Consider the following 19,829-nt stretch of genomic DNA (forward strand, 5'->3'; position numbering starts at 1 on the left):
TACAGTCTATATTCCAATTTTTTCTCATGGTCTAAAAATGTTCCTTTTGGCCTTTTTCCCTCCAGTATTAGATCTAGTCCAGTACCAGGTGTTGCACTTATTTGCCATTGTCTCTTTAGTCATTCTTTTTTAATTGTTAAAACATATGTACAACTTAAACTTCCCTATCTCAGATGCTCTCAAGCATAAGATTCAATAGGATTAATCACATTCACAATGTTGTGCTCTTCTCACCACCATCAGTTACCAGAATTTTCCCATCACCCCAAACAAAAACTCTACATCCATTATGCATTAATGCCCCATTTCTCCTCCCCCTGCCAAACTGTACTGTTTTCTGAATCTCTGAATTTGTATATGCTAGGTATTCCATATAATTGAAATCATACGATCTGTCCCTTTGTGTCAGACTTCTTTCACACAACTTGGTATCTTCAAGTCTCATATGTTTTAACATGTATCCAACTTCATTCCTTTTTATGACTGAATAATATTCCATTGTATGCATATGCCACATTTTATCTATTCATTAGTTGATGTATACTCAGATTGTTTCTACCTTTTGGCTATTGTGAATAATGCTTCTATAAACATCAGTATACAAGTATCTGTTTGAGTCCCTCCTTTCAATTCCTTTCAGAAAATACAAAGAAGTGGAATGTCAGGTCATATATAGTTCTATGTTTAACTTTTTGAGGATCCGCCAAAGTGTCCTTTGGCGAAGAAATAGGAATCTTGGAACATTTCCCCCAACAATGTACTAAGGTTCCTGTTTCTTCGTATCTTAGCTAGCATTTGCTATTTTCTGTTTTTTGTTTTTAATAATAGCCATTCTAGTGGGTGGGACGTGATGTCACATTATGGCTTTGATTTACATTTTTCTAGTAGCTAATGATGTTGAGCATCTTTTTATGTACTATTTGTATATCTCCTTTGGAGAAATGTCTATTCAGACTCTTTTCCCATTTTTATTTTATTTTATTTTTAAATTATTTTTAAAAATTTATTTTTTAAAGTTAATTGATCACACAAAACGTTACATTAAAAAAATGTTAAGAGGCTCCCATATACCCCACTCCCCACCCCCACCCCATCATTATTTTAATTGTATTTTTTTGAAGATACATGGATCACAAAAAAGTGCTACATTAAAAAATACAAGAGGGAAACGGACTTGGCCCAGTGGTTAGGGCGTCTGTCTACCACATGGGAGGTCCGCGGTTCAAACCCTGGGCCTCCTTCACCCGTGTGGAGCTGGCCCATGTGCAGTGCTGATGCGCGCAAAGAGTGCCGCCCCACGAAGGGGTGTCCCCCGCGTAGGGGAGTCCCGCGCGCAAAGAGTGCCGCCCCACGAAGGGGTGTCCCCCGCGTAGGGGAGTCCCACGCGCAAGGAGTGCACCCCGTAAGGAGAGCCGCCCAGCGCGAAAGAAAGTGCAGCCTGCCCAGGAATGGCGCCGCCCACACTTCCTGTGCCGCTGACGACAACAGAAGCGGACACAGAAACAAGACGCAGCAAATAGACACAGAGAACAGATAACCAGGGGAGGGGAAGGAATTAAATAAATAAAAATAAATCTTTAAAAAAATAATAATAATAAAAAAGAAAAAAAGAAAAAAAAAAAAAGAAAAACTACAAGAGGTCCCCACATCAACAACTCCCACCACCACCGCAGCAGAACAATTGCACCCAGTGAACACATCCCGGAGCACCGCTGCACCACATGGATAATAGTTTACATTGTAGTTTACACTCTCTTACATTCAGTGGGTTATGGCAGGATATATAATGTCCAGCATCTGTTCTGCAGTATCATTTAGGACAACTCCAAGTCCCAGAAATGCCCCCATATCACATCTCTTCTTCCCTCTCCCTGCCCTCAGCAGGGTCATTTTCTCCACATCAATGCTACAATTTCTTCCATTACTAGTCGCAATAGTTCTATAGTAGAATATTAAAGTCCACTCTAATCCATATTTTATTCCTCCACCTTGTGGACCCTGGGATGGTGATGTCCACTCCACCCCTATATCGAGAAGGAGCTTAGATCCCACATGGATGATGGATGCAGTTCTCCTGCTTGCAGTTGTAGGCACTTTCGGTTCCCTGGTGTGGTGGTTGACCATCTTCACCTCCCTGTTAGCTGACCTGGGTAAGTCCAACAAACCAGAGAGTAGGAGTTGCAAGCTGGCACATGGGCAGTTCAGAGATTCAAGACTCCTGAGTATATACCAACCTCAGCGCCATCCACAATTTCAGAAAAATGAGAGAAGAGGCCTGTGTAGAAAGGTCACATCTGAGTCCAACTCCATCACATTCAGGAATACAAATTCCAAAGTAGGGCCCACTGACACGGCACTGAACTCCAGAACCATCTGCCATGACCATAGAACCTGTATGTCTCCGTAACCTTCAGGAGAACCAGTGCCTGGGGTTGTATCTACTTTGTCTTTGCCCATTTTAAAAATTGGATTGTCTTTTTGTTGTTGCATTATAGAAATTTCTTATGTATTATGGATATTAAACCTTACAGATATATGATATCCAAATATTTTCTCCAGTTCTGTAAGTTGTCTTTTTACTTTAATGAAGTCCTTTTAATGCACATAAGTTTTAAATTTTGAAGATGACTAATTTATATATTTTTCCTTTTGTTTTTTGTGATTTTGGTGTAAAAATCTAAGAATCTATTGCCTAATCCAAGATCCTGAAGATATTTCCTTATATTTTCTTCTAAGATTTTTATAGTTTAGATCTTATGTTTAGGTTGGTGATCCATTTTTAGTGAGTTTTTGTATGTGCTACAGTCTGTTCTATACAAAGATAACTTTTTTCTAAGTTGAGTCAGATCATGTCATTTCTTTGCTCAGAACCATCCATTAGTTTCCTACTCAAGTTAAAAATCCAAAGTCCTTTTCTTTTTTTTTTTAGATTTATTTAATTTATTTCTCTCCTCTTCCCCCGCCACTCACTCCACCCTGGTTGTCTGTTCTCTGTTTCTATTTGCTGCGTCTTCTTTGTCCGCTTTTGTTGTTGTCAGCTGCACAGGAATCTGTGTTTCTTTTCAGTTGTGTCATATTGTGTCAGCTCTCCGTGTGGGCGGCTCCATTCTTAGGCAGGCTGCACTTGCTTTTGTGCTGGGCGGCTCTCCTTACGGGGTGCACTCCTTGCGCGTGGGGCTCCCCTACACGGGGGACACCCCTGTGTGGCATGGCACTCCTTGCGCGCATCAACACTGCACATGGGCCAGCTCCACACGGGTCAGGGAGGCCCAGAGTTTGAACCACAGATCTCCCATGTGGTAGACGGACGTCCTAACCACTGGGCCAAGTCCGCTTCCCCCAAAGTCCCTATAAAGGTCTAAAAGGCCCTGCATTATATCATACCATCTTTTCTCTGTAACCTTGTCTCTTGATGTTTTTTTCTTGACTTCATCAGTGTATTTATGTTCCTTGAACAAACCAACCAAGCATGCTCCTATGTAAAGCCTTTGCCCTTTTTCCTCTTCCTAGTAGCTCTTTCCTCATATACCTGCATCCTTCTTTTCTGAATTTTTTTTCAGATTTTTGTTTAAATATCACCTTATCAGTGACACCCGTTTTGACTCTACTTAGAACTTTTTGTTATCCTTGCCTGCACTATTTTTTTTCATAATACTTGTCACAATCATATATACTAGGGGTCTTCAAACTATGGCCAGGGGGCTAAATCTGGCCTACCTTCTCTTTCTTCAAATAATGTGTTCTTGGAACATAGATACACCCACTATTTTACATATTGTCTGCAGATGCTTTTTTACTACAGTGGCAGAGTTGAGTAGTTGATACAGAGATGTTTGGCTCACAAAGCCTAAAATATTTACTGTTTGGCCCTTTATAGAAAAAGCTTGCCGACCTTTATATATACTCTATTCTGGTTTATTTGTCTGCTGCCTGTCTTTTCCCACTAGATAGTAAGCTTATGAGGGCAAATATATATATTTTTCATCGCTTCATCTAGCACTTAGAATTGTTCCTGGAACATTTAGTAGGTTCTCAATCAGTATTTCTACAATAAATAAATGACTGAAAGAAAGAACAGAGCTGTGGTGTAGTAATTAAACTATAAAGAATTTTAGGTTTTAAACATAAAAATCCCTCTAATTTATAAGCTTTGTTCTCATGTGTCCTTATCATCTAAAACATTATTACCCTTTCAATTAAGCATGATTTCAATTAAGAAAATAGTATTCTGTTTAAATATGGTAAAAAGCTATCCCTCTTTATATCTAATGATATAAGCCAAAATTAATTAATAAAAGTAGGAACAAGCAGAACCTGGAAAATGAAAGCCATCAGAAAGAATAAATAGGGTAGAACTTCATGTCTTCCTTCCAAAAGATGATGGCCCAGGAAAGATACAGGTTTATTGTAGCATAGTATGGCTCCCAACCCTATATCTCCTCCCAAACAAGCTCTGATCTTTAGATTCATCATTAATACACCTAAAATAATAGAGAATTAAATGTATGTGTGGATTCTTTTTTTTTCTTTTTTTTACATGAAGAATTAGAAACAGCTGCTAGGAAGAGAAGAATGAAAGGTGAAAAGTGAAGGATCCAGACAGATTTCCAAACAGAAGCAGGGGCTTCAGGACTCCTGCATTGAGGGAAAGTTCTAAATCCCAAAGGCCATTTCCATATGCGTGCAAGGAGTACTATGCCACGCAAGGTGTCCCCCACGTAGGGGAGCCCCATGTGCAAGGAGTGCGCCTCGTAAGGAGAGCCACCCAGCGTGAAAAAAGTGCAGCCTGCCCAGGAATGGCGCCGCACACATGGAGAGCTGATGCTGCAAGGTGATGCAACAAAAAGAGACACTGATTCCAGATGTTACTGACAAGAATACAAGTGGACACAGAAGAACACACAGCGAATGGACAGAGAGAGCAGACAACTGAGGGGTGGGGTGAGGAAGGTGAGAGAAATAAATAAAAAATAAATCTTAAAAAAAAAAATCTAAGTTAAAAAAAAAAAGCCCCCAACTCTGTCCTTTGCCTTGAGTTTTATCTGTGAGTCCTCACCCACCAAGGGGTAGGGACTCAATGCCATAATGACGTGGCCCAATCAAAGCCATCATACTAGCTTAATCATGCTCTGGTACAGACCAGACTTCAAACATAATCCAATATCTGTTTTTGGAGTTCATAACCATATCAAACTGCTACACCATTCTTTAAGGTGTTTTGTATCTCCTTCTTATCAGGTGATGCTGTCATTTGTTTGTTTTCTTTCTTGGATGATAATTTCTCTTTTTTATTGACTATATCTATTAAATATGCAGGCTGGGGGAAAGATGTTAAAGAAAGTTATTGAATTTATTCAGGGAGGAGATATTTTTAAGCCATTGACACTCTTTTAAACAAAACCCAATGACACTTTGATAAACTATTCTGGCAAAACAGTAACAGCTTTCTAGATAAGCGAACAATCATGTTTTCTAGTTTTCTTTTGTCTACACGTAGAGTGACAGTTTGAAGCTACTGTGAATCCAGAAAAGAGCATGTTCTTGAAGCTAATCCATTCCTGTAGGTATGAGACCCTTTGATTGGATTAGGTTCTATTGGGGGGCCTTTCACTGGATTACCTTGGTGAGGCATGACTCAGAGTGGGTCTTAGTCCTCTTGCTGGAGTCCTTTATCAATGGAGGGCTGAAAACAAAGACACAGAGAGAAAAAGCTGCAGAGATGGAGAGAAGAACCCCAGGAGCTCAGAGAGGAACTTGGTAGAGAGGAAGCCATGATAGGGCAGCAGAAGCTGAACAAAAGAGACCTGGAAGAGAAGTAGATACCTTCATGTGCCTTGCCACGTGTCAGAAGTTCAGGATCACCAGCACTGGACCTTTGCTGAGAGAACATCTCTGGTGATGTCTAGATTTGGACATATTTACAGCCTCAGAACTATAAGCTCTTAACCTAATAAATTCTCATTATAAAAGCAAACCTGGAAGCAGATGTGGCTCAACTGATAGAGCATCCTTCTACCATATGGAGGGTCCAGGGTTCAATCCCCAGGGCCTCCTGACCCATGTGGTAAGCTGGTCCACGCACAGTGCTGCAGCGTGCAAGGAGTGCCGTGCCACGCAGGGGTGTCCCCACATAGGGGAGCCCCACGCGCAAGGAGTACGCCCCGCAAAGAGCCGCCCTGCATGTAAAAAGCACAGCCTGTCCAAGAGTGGCACCACACACACGGAGAGCTGACGCAGCAAGATGATGAAACAAAAAAGACACACAGTTTCCCAGTGCCACTGGATAATGCAAGCAGACACAAAAGAACACACAGTAAATGGACACAGAGCAGACAATGGGGGGGATGGGGAGAGAAATTTAAAAAAAAAAGCAAACCTGTTTTTGGTTTATTCCTTCCAACAGCTTTTAACAAACTAAAACAGTGGAGAAAGACACTACGGGTAAGGAAATAATTCTACATTATAATCCTCAAAGCAAAAACAGATATGGTTGCCAAAAAGTTTATTGAATCAGCAGAAAATATTAAAATTATGTATGGAGAGAATGCAGAATCAACCACTGGCAAAATTTCTTTGATATGTATTACTTTTGGACATTATAAAATCATTGATTTATATTGTGAGGGCACTGTTACTATAATGTATACATGATAATAAATACTAGGCTTTACAGTTGGAAGTAACATATGAGATATGAATCAGCTTAAAAAATTTTTTTGGTAGGAACATATGTGCAACAGAAAATGTCCAATTTTAGCCACTTTTTGGTATATAATTCAGTGACGTTAATAAGATTCATAATGTGCTATCATCATCAACATCTAGTACCAAAACTTTTCCATTACCCTAAAGAGAAACTCTATAGCCATTGAGCATTAACTCCCCATTCCCCACTGTTTAAGTTTCCTAGGCTGTTCAAGCAAATACCATGAAAAGGGTTGGCTTAAACAATGGAAATTTATTTGCTTCTGGCTTCGAAGCTAAAAGAAAGTACAAATCAAGACATCATCAAGGTGATGCTTTCTTCCTGAAAACTGTGGAATTCTGGGGCTGGTTGCCCATGATCCTGCAATCCTTAGGTTATCAAATGGCAGAACACATGGCAGCACACATGGCAGCATCGCCTGGTCTCTCCCTTCGCTTCTGGGTTCAGTTTACTGCATCTTGAGTTTTTCTTTCTCTGTCTGAATTTCACTCTGTTTATGAAGGAGTCCAGTAAGAGGATTAAGACTTATCTTCACTGATGTGGGCCACATTGGTCTTAACTGAAGTTTAACCTTATCAAAAAGTCCTACTTAAAATGGGCTTACACCTACAAGAATGGTAGGTTACTCTTGGCAACCTATGTTCTAGTTTCTGACTCCTTGAATTTGTATGTTCTCATGATTTCATATAAATGAGATCATAAAATATTTTTCTTTCTGTGTCTGGCTTATTTCATTCAACATGATTTCCTAAAGATTCATCTTTAGTGTTGTTTCATGTATCAAAACTTCACCCTTTTTATGGCTGAGTTTCATTGTGTGTGTGTATTTAAAATCATTTGTATATTTTCTTTGAAGAAATGTCTGTTTAAGTCCTTTGCCCATTTTTTCCCTGTAGATACCCTTTCCGTTTTTTCTGTGTATAGTTTTCTAATATTTAATTTGTGGTTATCCATGGAGTTTAAATTTATCTCTAAGTTGGTATCAAACTCTTTTTGGTTTGATACCACTATACTTCTCCAAAGCATGCATGCACTATAGTCCTCTACTCCTCCATTCTGCACACCTTTTTGTAGTTCTTGTCTAAATTATATTTTTATATTATAATTCCAAAGCCACTGAGGTATAATTACTTTTTATGCATTTTTATTTTAGATCCCAAAAAGATTTTAAAAGTAGGGGGAAAAAACCAAAAAATGCAATAGTACTGCATTTATTTTTATTTTTTTAGCTTTTTAAAAAATTTTTAAATTTTTCTTCCCCTCCCTTCCCCCTTCCCTTTTCCCTTCCCCATCCTGCTGTTTTTGCTGTCTGTGTCCATTCTGTGGGTGATCTTCTGTATCATTTCTCTTTTTCTGTCTTCTCTTCTTGTCTTTTTCCTGTAGGATTCACTGGGATTCAATTCTGGGGACCTCTGATATGGAGAGAGGTTCCCTGTCAATTGTGCCACCTCAGGTCCTGGTCTCTGCTGCGCTTCACCTTGACTCTCCCCTTTGTCTCTCTTTTCGTTGCATCATCATCTTGCTGCATGATTCACTTGTGTGGGCCTGGCTCACCAAATTGAGCACTCACATGAGTACTTGACTCACCATGTAGGCACTTGGCTTGCTGCATGGGCACTTTGCTCACCATGTGGGCACTCAGCTTGCCACACAGGCACTGGCTTACCACTCAGGCACGCTTTCTCTTCTTTTTCAACAGAAGTTCCCAGGGATCGAACTTGGGTCCTCCCATATAGTAGGTGGAGGCCTAATCACTTGATCCACATTCAATTGCCAGTACTGGCATTTATATTTACTCATACTGTTACATTTAATGGAGGTCTTTATTTCTTCATATGACTACAATGTTTTGTCTAGCATCCTTTCCTTTCAACCTGCAGAACTCTCTTTGGTATCTCTTGTAGTGCCTGTCTAGAGGTGACAAACTTTTTTGTTTATCTGGGAATGTCTTAATCTCTCCCTAAGTTTTGAAGACACTTTTGCCTGATGTACAGTTTTGTTTGGCATTCTTTTAAATTCAGCACTTTAAATATGTCATTGCACTGCCTTCTTGCCTTTGTGGTTTTTGATGTAAAATCAGCACATAATTGTATTGAGCCCTTCTTGCACATGATACATTTCTTGTTTCTTGCAGCTTTCAGAATTCTTTAATCTTTGGCATTTGATAATTTGATTATCATATGTCTCCATGTGGGTCTATTTTGGTTTGTCCAATTTGGAGTTCATTGATGTTCTTGGGTATGGATATTTATGTCTTTTGTTAAATTTGGGAGGTTTTCAACCTTTTTTTTTTAACTCTTCTTTCTGTTCCTCTCTCTTCTTCTGGGACTCCCTTCTGGGACAATAGATGGTATCCCACAGCTCTCTCAGGCTCTGTTCACTTTTCTTCTTCTTTTTTTTTCTTCCCTATGTTTCAGACTGAATGATTTCATTTGCCTTAACTTTAAGTTTATGGACTTTTTCTTTGGCTAGCTCCAATCTGCTATTGAACCCCTCTAGGGAATTTTTATTTCTGTTGCTCTGATTATCACTTGCTTTTTCTTTTTTTTTTTTTTTTTTCTCATGATTTTCTGTTTACTAGTATTCTCTTTTTGGTCATCTGCCATTTTCCTGATTTCCTTTAGTTCTTTGTCCATGTTTTTCTCTAATTCTTTGAGTATATTTAGGACCATTTTTTAAAAGTTTTGTCTGGTATGTCCATTCTGCAGACTTCCTTGTTTATGGTTTCTAATTCTTTGTGCTGCTCCTTGGTATAAACCATCATTTTCTGTTTCTGTAGATATTCTGGAATCTTTTGCTGCAAACTGGACTGGATCTTTTGATATTTTAATGTGTTATCTTTTGGAATTTAGACACTGAGGCACCTGTTTCTTCAGCTTGTATCTAGTTAATATTTTGACAGAGATTTCCTTGAATGGCAAGAATTAGCAATCAATCAAAATAATAAGCTACCTTCAGAGCTTATCTGTCCTAACAATCAGGTTTTAGAATAACCTAAGGCAAAATCATAGGTTTCTCTCTGGTCCTTTCTATGTATGCACTTTTTCCTGGGCATGCATGCATGGCCCAAAGAATTCCCTTTTACATGGAGAATATCCCCATCTTTTTTTGGAATACTCTGGAGTTTCCCCATGGTCCTTGGCACTGTACAGTTTGTCCCACAGCCAGCAAATCTTTGCTCCAGACAGCTGTGATTCGATGGTTCTCCTATAATGTTCTGTAGGTGAACTCTGTGAGTGCCTTCTACACAAAGGGCAAGTTTTGGGACATTGAGCCTGTGATGAGTGTCTTGGTTCTGTCATTCAGGCTGCCACCAGAAAGATTTGCACAGATATATATGCCCCCATTATGTGCTTGAGAGTTACTGTGCACCCTGTGGAACCTGAACCAGGGTCCCACATTGGGAACATAGGCCGATTCATCTGGTGAGGGGATGGGGAAAGGGGCCAGCCATGGTGTCAGGAGGAGGATTTCCTACCATTTTTTAGTTGTCTTTTTTTTTTTTTTTTTTTAATTTCAGTGTTACTGCAGGCCTTTAGCTCTTCTCTGGAGCTTTGAGGAAGATGATTTTGTCAGTTCTTGTTTATTGCTTACAGTTTCTGCATGAGGATAGAGCCCTGGAGTGACTCTCTCTGCCATTTTGATGGCCAGACTCCTATAATTATTATTCTTAATGCTCAAAAGTCTCATCTTTGGCCTATGGTATCTGTTTCACATTAGCACCTTCAAGTTGGCTCCTAAGCCCTTTTGACATAACTCAAATAATCTTCTACAGTTTCTCTGTTCAATGGTATGATAGATTGCTCTAGTCTTTTCTTTAATATTTCTTGTCCCACACCTGGAATTAGCTATTTCTTCAAGGAATTCTTTTTAGGGTTAAGTGGTATTTAGGGACCATAATCTCGGTGTTAATGGTGTATGCTTCTTGATAATGCACTGGTCCTTTTCTCTAGTCAGTTACTCTGGGCAGAGCTAACAAGTATGTATGTTTAAGTATAAAATATGTAATGAATTCATTCTAATACTTCCAGTTCAAGGATCACAGAGTTTTTGTGAAACTCTTTGATATTACATGTTTCTTTTTGGGCCCACTATAAAAATTATTTTCCCCAAAACACCAATTTAATTTTCTTTTTCTCATTCTATGTATGCAACAGTATTAGAATAAGAACAGTTTGCACAAATATAACAACTCACATATATTTGGTTACTGATAACATTTTTTTTTCTTTTTTAGGAGGTACGGGGATTAAACCCAGGACCTCGAACATAGGAAGCAGGTGCTCAACCACTGAGCTACATCACTCCCCAGTGAAAGTTGTTCTCTTTTTTTTGTCTTTTTTTTGGGGGGTGGAGAGTGTACTGGAGATTAAACCCAGGACCTCAAATATGAGAAGCAGGCTCTCAACCACTTGAGCTACATCCATTCCCCATACTGATAACAGTTTATTTTTTGCTTATTGTTGCTTTGATGTTCTTTTTCTCAGGATTTATCTGATAATGGATATATTGGTAAATTACTCTTTTCAGATTAGTTGGAATAGTTCCTCTGTGTGTGTTTATAGCACGAAATTCTTATACAGTTAAGTCTATATATTTCACTTGGGGAGGATTGCCTTTTATAATTTAATTTTTAAAATAATTTTGTAAATTATTTTATATGGTTCCATAACCAAATCACAAAACAAGTTTTATGAGAAACCTACCTAGTATTCCTATCTTTACTACCCTGTCCCCTTTCTTCCCTTATAGATTACCATGTTTTTAAGTGTTTAGATATATTTTTTCATTTTAAAAATCGGTAAATATATAGATGAATGGCAGCATACTATACACACTTTTCTCCCCCTTACCTTTTTCATTTAACAGTGTATTAATATAATGGAGAACACTTCAGAGTACTACTTACTATGTACATTCTTCATTCTATTTTTTAATGTTGCTTAGTACTCCACTGGATGGATATACCATAGTTAATTCTAGTAATTCTGTATCATGGACATTTGGGTTATTTGTGGACTTTGCTAAAGAAACACTGCTTTAATGAATGGCTTCCTGTATTTTTCATATTTTTGTAATTTGGTCACAGTCTTAGAAGTGGGATATGCTAGTTGAAAAAGAAATACATATCTGATTTTGCTCAGTACTGCCAGATTCTTCCTTATTGGGGTTTTGCTATTTTGCACTTCAACAAGCAATATTGGGAAGCAGATGTGGCTCTAGTGATAGGGTTTCCGCCTACCATATGGGAGGACCCAGTTTGATCCCTGGGACCTCCTGGCCAAAAAGAAGAGGAGAAAGTGTGCCTGCACAGCAAGCCAGTGCCCGTGTGGTCAGCCAGTGCCCATGCAGCGAGAGTACCTATGCGATGAGCCAGTGCCCATGCAAATGAGTCACATAGCAACATGATGATGCAACAAAAGAGAAACGAAGGGGAGAGTTAAGGTAAAGCACAACAGAGACCAGAACTGAGGTGGCACTGCTGACAGGGAATGTCTTTCCACATCAGAGGTCCCCAGGATCGAATCCCAGTGAATCCTTGAGGAGAAAAAATGAGAAGACCAAAAAGAAAAATAGATACAGAAGATCACACAGTGAATGGATACAGACAGGAAAAACAGCAGGGCGGGGGGAGGGGAAGGAGGAGGAGGTGGGAGAATGAGGAAAATAAACAAATAAATCTTTAACAAAAACAACACCAGGGAAGCAGATGTGGCTCAAGCATTTGGGCTCCCATCTACCATATGGGTCCAGGGTTCAGTGCCCAGGGCCTCCTGGTGAAGGCAAGCTGGCCCGTGTGGTGAGCTGGCTCATGCAGAGTGCTGGCCTATGCAGAGAGCTGGGACAGCAAGATGACTCAACAAAAGAGACACAGAGAAGAGACCACATGAGACTCAGTAGATCAGGGAGCTGAGGTGTCACAAGAGAATGATCACCTTTCTCTCACTCTGGAAGGTTCCAGGGTCAGTTCCCAGAGCCACCTAAACTGGAGCTGCCTATTAAGAATACTTGCAGACACAGAACACACAGCGAACAGACACAGAGTAGACAACTTGGGGAAGGCGGGGGGATGAATAAATAAATATTTAAAAAAAAAACAAGCAATATTTTCGGGTCTCCCTTACCCCAGAAAAGTCTCATCAACAGACTGTGTTGTGAAACTTTTGGATTTTGCCAATCTGAAGGGCAATAAACAGTTTCTCAGTGGTTCTTAGTTTGCATTTCTCTTATTATGAGCAAGGTTGAATATATTTTTATTTAAGGGATATTTCTTTTTCTGTAAAATGTCATTTTGCTATCAGGTTGTTGGTCTTTTTCTTCTCTTTATAGAAATTCTTTATATATTAGAGTTATTAAATTACCTTTAATATTTATCCAAATGTTTATTCAATTATTTTTGTTTGTAATTTTATCATTTTACTTTGCATATGGTATTTTTTCATTTCTTTCTTGCCATACAAAACTTTTTTTTAATGTACTCAGATTTACCAGTATTTCACCTGATTGTATCTCAATTTGATCATTAGGAAAGTTTTCCCCTTCTCTCCAATTATAGAGGAATTCACTCACATTGTATCCCAGTACTTGTGTGGTTCAATTTTTTTATATTTAAATACCTGACCTTTTTGAAATTTATTCTTGGAACTGATCTGACTTTATCTTTTTTTATAATTATCTAGGTATCCTAACAATGTTTCCTAGAGTCATCTCTTCCTCCCTGTTTTTGAGATAAAACCTTTATCTGAATTAGATTTTTGTATTTCCCGGGATCATTTTCATAATTTTTATTCTGTTCTTTTGGACTTTTTATTTATGTGCCAATACTGACTAGTTACTAAATTATAAAGTCTTTATAACATGTTATAACATGATATGAAAGTCTCCCCTCCCCTATTAATGATCTTTTCCAGGATCTTCTTGGATTTTGCTTTGTTTTTCTAAATGAAATTTATAATCAACTTGTGCTTATAAGCAGTGTTCTTTATAGGGGATGTGTATCAGAAGCACCTGCAGAATTTTTTTTAAAAAAGAAAAGAATTACTTGACCCACCCCAGACCTAGTGATTCCCTTGGCATTTTGATTAAACTCTTCAATTGATTCTGATATTTAAGAACAAATGGTCTGTAAAGCATGATATTGAAATTATAATTGCATATACTACCTTATGATTTGCTTTCTTTTTTGTATTCTGGACCTATGTTAACACGACTCCACCATTTACTTAGCTTCTTAAGCTGGAAATTTCTAAATCTTTACTCTGTCCTCTCCCTTAACTCTGTTTTCTGTTAGTAACGAAATCCAAATTTTACTTCATACATATCTGGCTCCAAACCTCCAAGGCCACTGACTTTTACCATCATTCTCAAGAACTCTTACAGCAGTCTCTCAGTTGATTGACATAAATCTCTTCATACTATTCTCCATCTCGCATACTTCCTTCACAGTTATTGTTCCTTCAAAACAAGGTTGTTCATGTCACTCCTTTCCTAACCTCTGTTGGCTCTCAGAATAAATTCAACCCCTTACCTTGGCACATTAGGCTTTTTATTCTGAGATCCCAGCCTCCTTTTCTGACCTTCATCCTTGCCATTCCACATCTTACAGTAAGTAAACTTGTTACACTGAATTTCTCACTAGTGACTACAAAACCTTAGTAACTGTGTGTATTTACGCTTATGGTTTTCTCCACTTAAAACCACACCCCACCCATTTTCTTTGCCTGGTTAGCTCTCAGTTTTTGAGATGCAGTTGAAATGGTATCTTTTTGATAAAGCCATTTTAGTCTCCCAGTTAAGAATTAGTTGCCCCATCCTCTTTATTCTGTATATTTGTATGTGATTTATTAATATATGAATATCTAATCTCCCAGGAATTTCACACTTTCCACATCAACTGGAAGTGTGAGCTTTTCATCTAGCCTCCAGCACAGTGCACAGCATATAGCAAGCACTTAAATGTTTGTTCAATGAATGAAATAAATAAAGGTTCATTAGTCTGTATTGTTTAAAAGAGAGAGTGACAACCATGTTCTGTTACTGAGATTGCTCCTTCATTTTGCTAGTCATTTTGTAGTCAGCCTTCCCAGACTTTGTTCTTTATACTTAGCAATACCTTACTCTTTGAGGAGCCATGTATAAATACCCATAGTTGTAAATTAGATTATCTATTCAACATTATCCCTTTATTTATATCTACCTATCATTTTAAGAAGTTCTGTCTTGGTTCTAAAAATAAATGCTGTTTTATAGAAAAAAGTATAACAGTTTAATCCATAGTTATGGCATAGTCAATGGAATAGGTATATGCCATATTTAAATTTCAAAATTACTAGTAAAATTGAAAAAAAATGTGCTGCATAATTAAAGCTTTACACAATTCTGTACCCAACGAAGTACTCATTTATATGGTAACTAAAGACTATGGGAGCCATGTTATTTTCAAAACTATTGTAATTATTTTCTCATTTTTCTCTCAATTCTCTGAAATGTTCAAATGTGATAACTTGAAAAAGGAGGAGTCATATTAAGAAATAATTAAACAAAATTTCTTCTTAGTAAAAGGGTATCACACTTGGAGTAATCCAGTTTTCAATTTTTAGTCTACCATTATTTTTTTAAAAAGCAATTAAAAAGTATAGATTAAATAGGATAATTAATATATCTGAATTACCACATAACCCTAAATTATTTAAAGATATATTTTAATATAAAAAGTAAAGCTTTTATTATTTTTATTGTAATACAGAAATTCATTTTATATGTATCAATCTGAGTTATTCATTTGCCAACTATTTGTTATTAATTTCTAACTTTATTTCAACTTTGTAAATATCACAAAAGTATCTCCCAAACTATATAAAAAGTCCTGATGATAATAAAATTTTGTAAGAGGTTTTAAAAAGACATGAAAATCATATTCTTCACTCTCACTAATTTTATGTCTTATTCCTACCTTTGGCAACAGTGATGCTTATTTTGTTATGAGTTACTTCATTATACAAACTAGGAAAAGAAAAGTTTGTGTTATATGTGACTTAAATTTGAAATATATATATATATATATATGCTATTTTAAAAAATTTTCAAAGTATGATTCTAAAATCACTTGGGGAATGATATTTTATAAGTTATAGCACTTAATAATTTTCGTTATATATGCTACTTTCTTCCCTGTTGATTTCCATATTTCCACAATTTAAATTAATGAATGTTATTCTGTCAATTTTTTCTCCCGTGGGTTTCTTCTCTAAAAATCAGGCAATGTAAATTTCATGTCCCTATGATTAACATTGTTTGGGAAACTATTATTGCATCTTCAAATCCAATAGTATTTTGAAATATTATTGGAACCAAAAATTAAACCATGCTTTGTCATATTTTTGTTTAGAACATTTAAGTGAAGTATATATTCTTAATTGCTCAAAATGTAATGTGTCACTTAACTTTATTTCAAGAGAAATAAGTTTTAAAGAGAATTTTTAATGAAAATCGAGGCTTGAATCCAATCCTTTTGTTTATTCTTTGAAAATTAAATATTTTTATTAGTAACTCTAGTCAGTAGACAAAGTATGAGCAGTGAACTGTTTAAAACATTAATATTATATTTGTATATAGAAATATCAGTGAACTCCATTGTTTACTTACAGATAGTTAAAAGTACAATTTATCTGAATAATGACCACCCTTATGTAAAAGTGCAATAACTTTTTTGCATATTAGTTTGGATGGAACACCTAAGAGCTAGCGTTCATATTTATATTTTGATCTACATTTCTCTTCCGAAACATTATTAGTAAATTGTGAGATTGCAGACTTCTTGACCTAGTTATATATGTACAGAGCTTGGCCTCTGAGTTAATTAAATATGAGTTAATAATATATTATAAGGAAATTATTGTCCTTATTACAGTTATTAGGTAGTTACTCAAATTATAGCTTCAAAGTAATGCAGAGCGTGGAAAACTCAGGATTAAATTATGCATTTGAACCTTAGGCCAGCTTTTACTGTAGAGACAGTTTGCTGCTAAGAAAGAAATTGTATGTCATTGAAATTAAATGCTTCTCTGAGGATGGAAGGTTCTAGTTTTTAATGAAATTACTGAGTGCGGTGTAGTGAAATGATTAAAATCTGTATTCCGGGAATGTGGCAGGGGAAAAAAAATCAATAAGTGCTAGCACAGCTTTGCTGCTCAATGCGAATCTTGAGAATGAAATAAACGACTACAAAAATAATAATTAAAAACATATCAGCACATTAATTTATTTAGCATCAGTCTCCTGAGACATCATCTTCACTAATTTTTAGCATATATTTTACTATGTAATGAGCACCCTTCTTTTCAGATATCCGTATTAGACAGGCAGTAGTTTTGCCCTTCCCCCAGTGCTCCTGCATTGCAATCATTGTACTTGCACTTATTATGTTACAAATGACCGAGGTAAGGCTGACATTCTCAGTGCATGCAAAAAAGACCTAGTCTGCCAGGCTTTTTTTTTTTTCTCTCCCCCTAATGAAGCAGCTTTGTGAAATCTCCCCATGTGTTAATACTAATGAAGATCCTCCAGCACAATTAAAATCACAGCCAGTGGCTGAAGAGGAAACATAAAACAATAGCACCTTTTAAGATAACATTTATCCACATATGTATGTAAAAAAATACACATATATAGTCAAATTATTCTCTCGTTCAATTTTCACTTGTAATCGTAAAAATTAAGTTATGCAATTTTTTATTATGTGAACTTTGAGAATTTGATGTGTTCCAGGGAAAAATTACCTCACTGAAATTATTTTTAAATTACATATCTTCTTGTTTGATACTGTTGCCAAGGTTAAGGATTTTTTGTTGTTGTTTGTTTTTTAATACTTAAGTTTTAGGAAACTATTCTGGGGGAGAGTGCAGAAGGAGGGAACGAGGTATATTTTACTTTTAATTTAACTTGATTGGTTATAGTGGGAAGTGGGGAAAAAAGGATAAAAAAAAGTTGAAAGATTCTGGGGATAACAAAATAGTGTACCTTATGTGTGGTTTAAAGTTGGAGCAGTGGCCTATCAGTCTTGCTTTTAACTTGATTTTTAAATAAGTGTTTAATTCCTACAGGTATCTTTTTAAAAATCTCTCAGAAATGTAAAAAAAAAAAAACCGCTACGAGATAATTTTACAGTTTTTACATATAACTTAAAAAACGGTATACTATTTTATGGGCTTCCTTCATTTGTATTTTAAAATTTCTATTCAGCGCATAGATATTATAGTAACTTAATTTGACCGTGGAAGCGTAGTAGCGTTTTATTCCGGGATCATCTTGCGTTCTGCTTTTGGAGTGTCTAACAGCCACGAATACTTGGCATATTAATTTAGTTGGCATGTAGACTTGAACCAAATTTTGAGTTTAAGGGCAAAAAGTTTAGTTGGAAATAGTTAATTTATGCATTCTAATCTCCCACTTAAAGTTTTTTTAAAAAATTGTTTTCAATCCTGTTTTCTGTCTTCTTTTAAAGCCAAACAAAACATTTAACTTTTTCCTGGGTCAAGGAAAGGTACAAACTCAAAGCTACAGTATTCTTGGAAGGAAGAAGCAAACCCCTCCCTTGGATCCTTTAGGAGCTGATAGGTCATTTATTATTGGAAGTGAAATGGTATAAACAATTCTTTCTCTTTTTTTCCTTGTTAACAGCAACTTTCATTGTTAGAGAGGAGAGAGAGAAGCCTTGTTGGTTGACGTCACTTGGTTCATGAAGCCTTTGCCTAGAAGTGAAGCTGCTGAACAAACCTTGAGAAGAATCATCTCCTGCTTCAATCTGCTGCTGGATAGGAACTAATCAGAGAGAGGCGGAAGACGGAGGAGGAGGGAGTCAAAGGCTTTCCCGATCAGAGATCTCACCTTCACTCCAGCTCTCTACTTTTCTTGCAGAAATAACAGAAATAAGGAGGTGGTGGGGTTTCCAAAAACAAAAATCGTAACCTTCAACCATCTGGGGAAGGCACAAACCCCATCTACCGCAACTCTCAGTTCGAAAGTAAAGGTGAGTTTAAAAATCCTCGGGTCTCAGGGGTGCGGGTGAAGATGAAAATTCCAAGTCTTTTCACAGTCAGTTGAAACAGAAAAGGAGAAACTACGCTCCTGCGAGCTAGGAAGACTCCGGAGTTGCTCATCCCGCGGCGCTCGCTCTGGCCGCCCTGCCGCCGCTGCGTACCCTCGCCGGTCGGTGTGTCTCTCTTTGTTGTGAGTCTGGAAGGCTGGGGAGGTTCTCAGGGTCCCGAGTGGAGTTTGCGGGAGGAGGGCGTGGAGGTGTGCGGTCTTGGGTGGGAGGAGGGGGGTGCGGTCTCAGAAGAATGTAAACTTTATTCCTAGCTGCAAGTTCGGGACTTCAGTCTGGTAGGGCCGCGGGCCGTGTTCTCCCTCCGGGCCGCCGAGCCTGCCCGAGTCGGGCAGGCGCTGCGCCGCGAGTCCGCCTCCTTTGTGCCGGGCGTCCTTCTCGGCCTCCCTGGCTTCGCGTCTCCTTCCTCCTTTTCGGCATGTAGTTGTTGTTCATGTCACCGCCAACAGTTCTGCTTCTTGAAAAATAACCTCGGGCACTGTTGCGATTCCATTCCAACCCCCAGAATATCGGCGGCTCCCCCACTCTTCCGCGCTGGGGTAGTTTCAAGATAACCCCCCACCCCGTCCGCCTACTGCTGCCTTTTTTTTTTTTTTGCCTCCGCCCCTTCTTGCCTCCTGAACTGATTAGCTGCGCTTGCCAACACCTCCCCTCCCCCCAATTCAAACCCTTCTCCCGGGGTAGCTTGGAGCTCAAGAGTTTACAGAAAATGAGCCGAGATGGTGCGGGGGGATGGGGATCCAGGTGGGACTGGGAAAAGATCTGGGTACCTGCGAAGATCTGTATCACTCACTACACAGAAGGGTAGAGTAGCATTGCCTTTCCTACAGTAATGTCGGTGAATCGGTCTCTCATCTGGCAGCTCTTCTCCGGGAACAACCGCCAGTTTTCAACTCTTCTTCTTCCCTTTTCTTTAATCTTTTCTCTTCCCCTCTGTTTCCTTTCGCGGCTTAAAGTAGTTCTACGAACCCTAATTGGAGGGTGGGAAAAAGAAGCTTTGGGGGATGAGACCTGGCCCTG

General features: G+C 38.0%; 1 protein-coding gene across 14 annotated transcripts in view; it reads left to right on the top strand.

The window, feature by feature from the left end:
- The window catches only part of BAZ2B (bromodomain adjacent to zinc finger domain 2B), a 472,255-nt gene that overhangs the window by 96,071 nt on the left and 356,355 nt on the right, over positions 1–19,829 (top strand). For all 14 annotated transcript variants that reach the window (XM_058300804.1, XM_058300822.1, XM_058300811.1 and 11 more), the window contains exon 3: positions 18,386–18,734. The gene's annotated coding sequence lies outside the window, so the exon portion shown is untranslated. The remainder of the gene's footprint in view (positions 1–18,385; positions 18,735–19,829) is intronic.

Source organism: Dasypus novemcinctus, chromosome 7, assembly GCF_030445035.2.
Source record: "Dasypus novemcinctus isolate mDasNov1 chromosome 7, mDasNov1.1.hap2, whole genome shotgun sequence".
In the NCBI taxonomy this organism is placed as follows: Eukaryota; Metazoa; Chordata; class Mammalia; order Cingulata; family Dasypodidae; genus Dasypus; species Dasypus novemcinctus.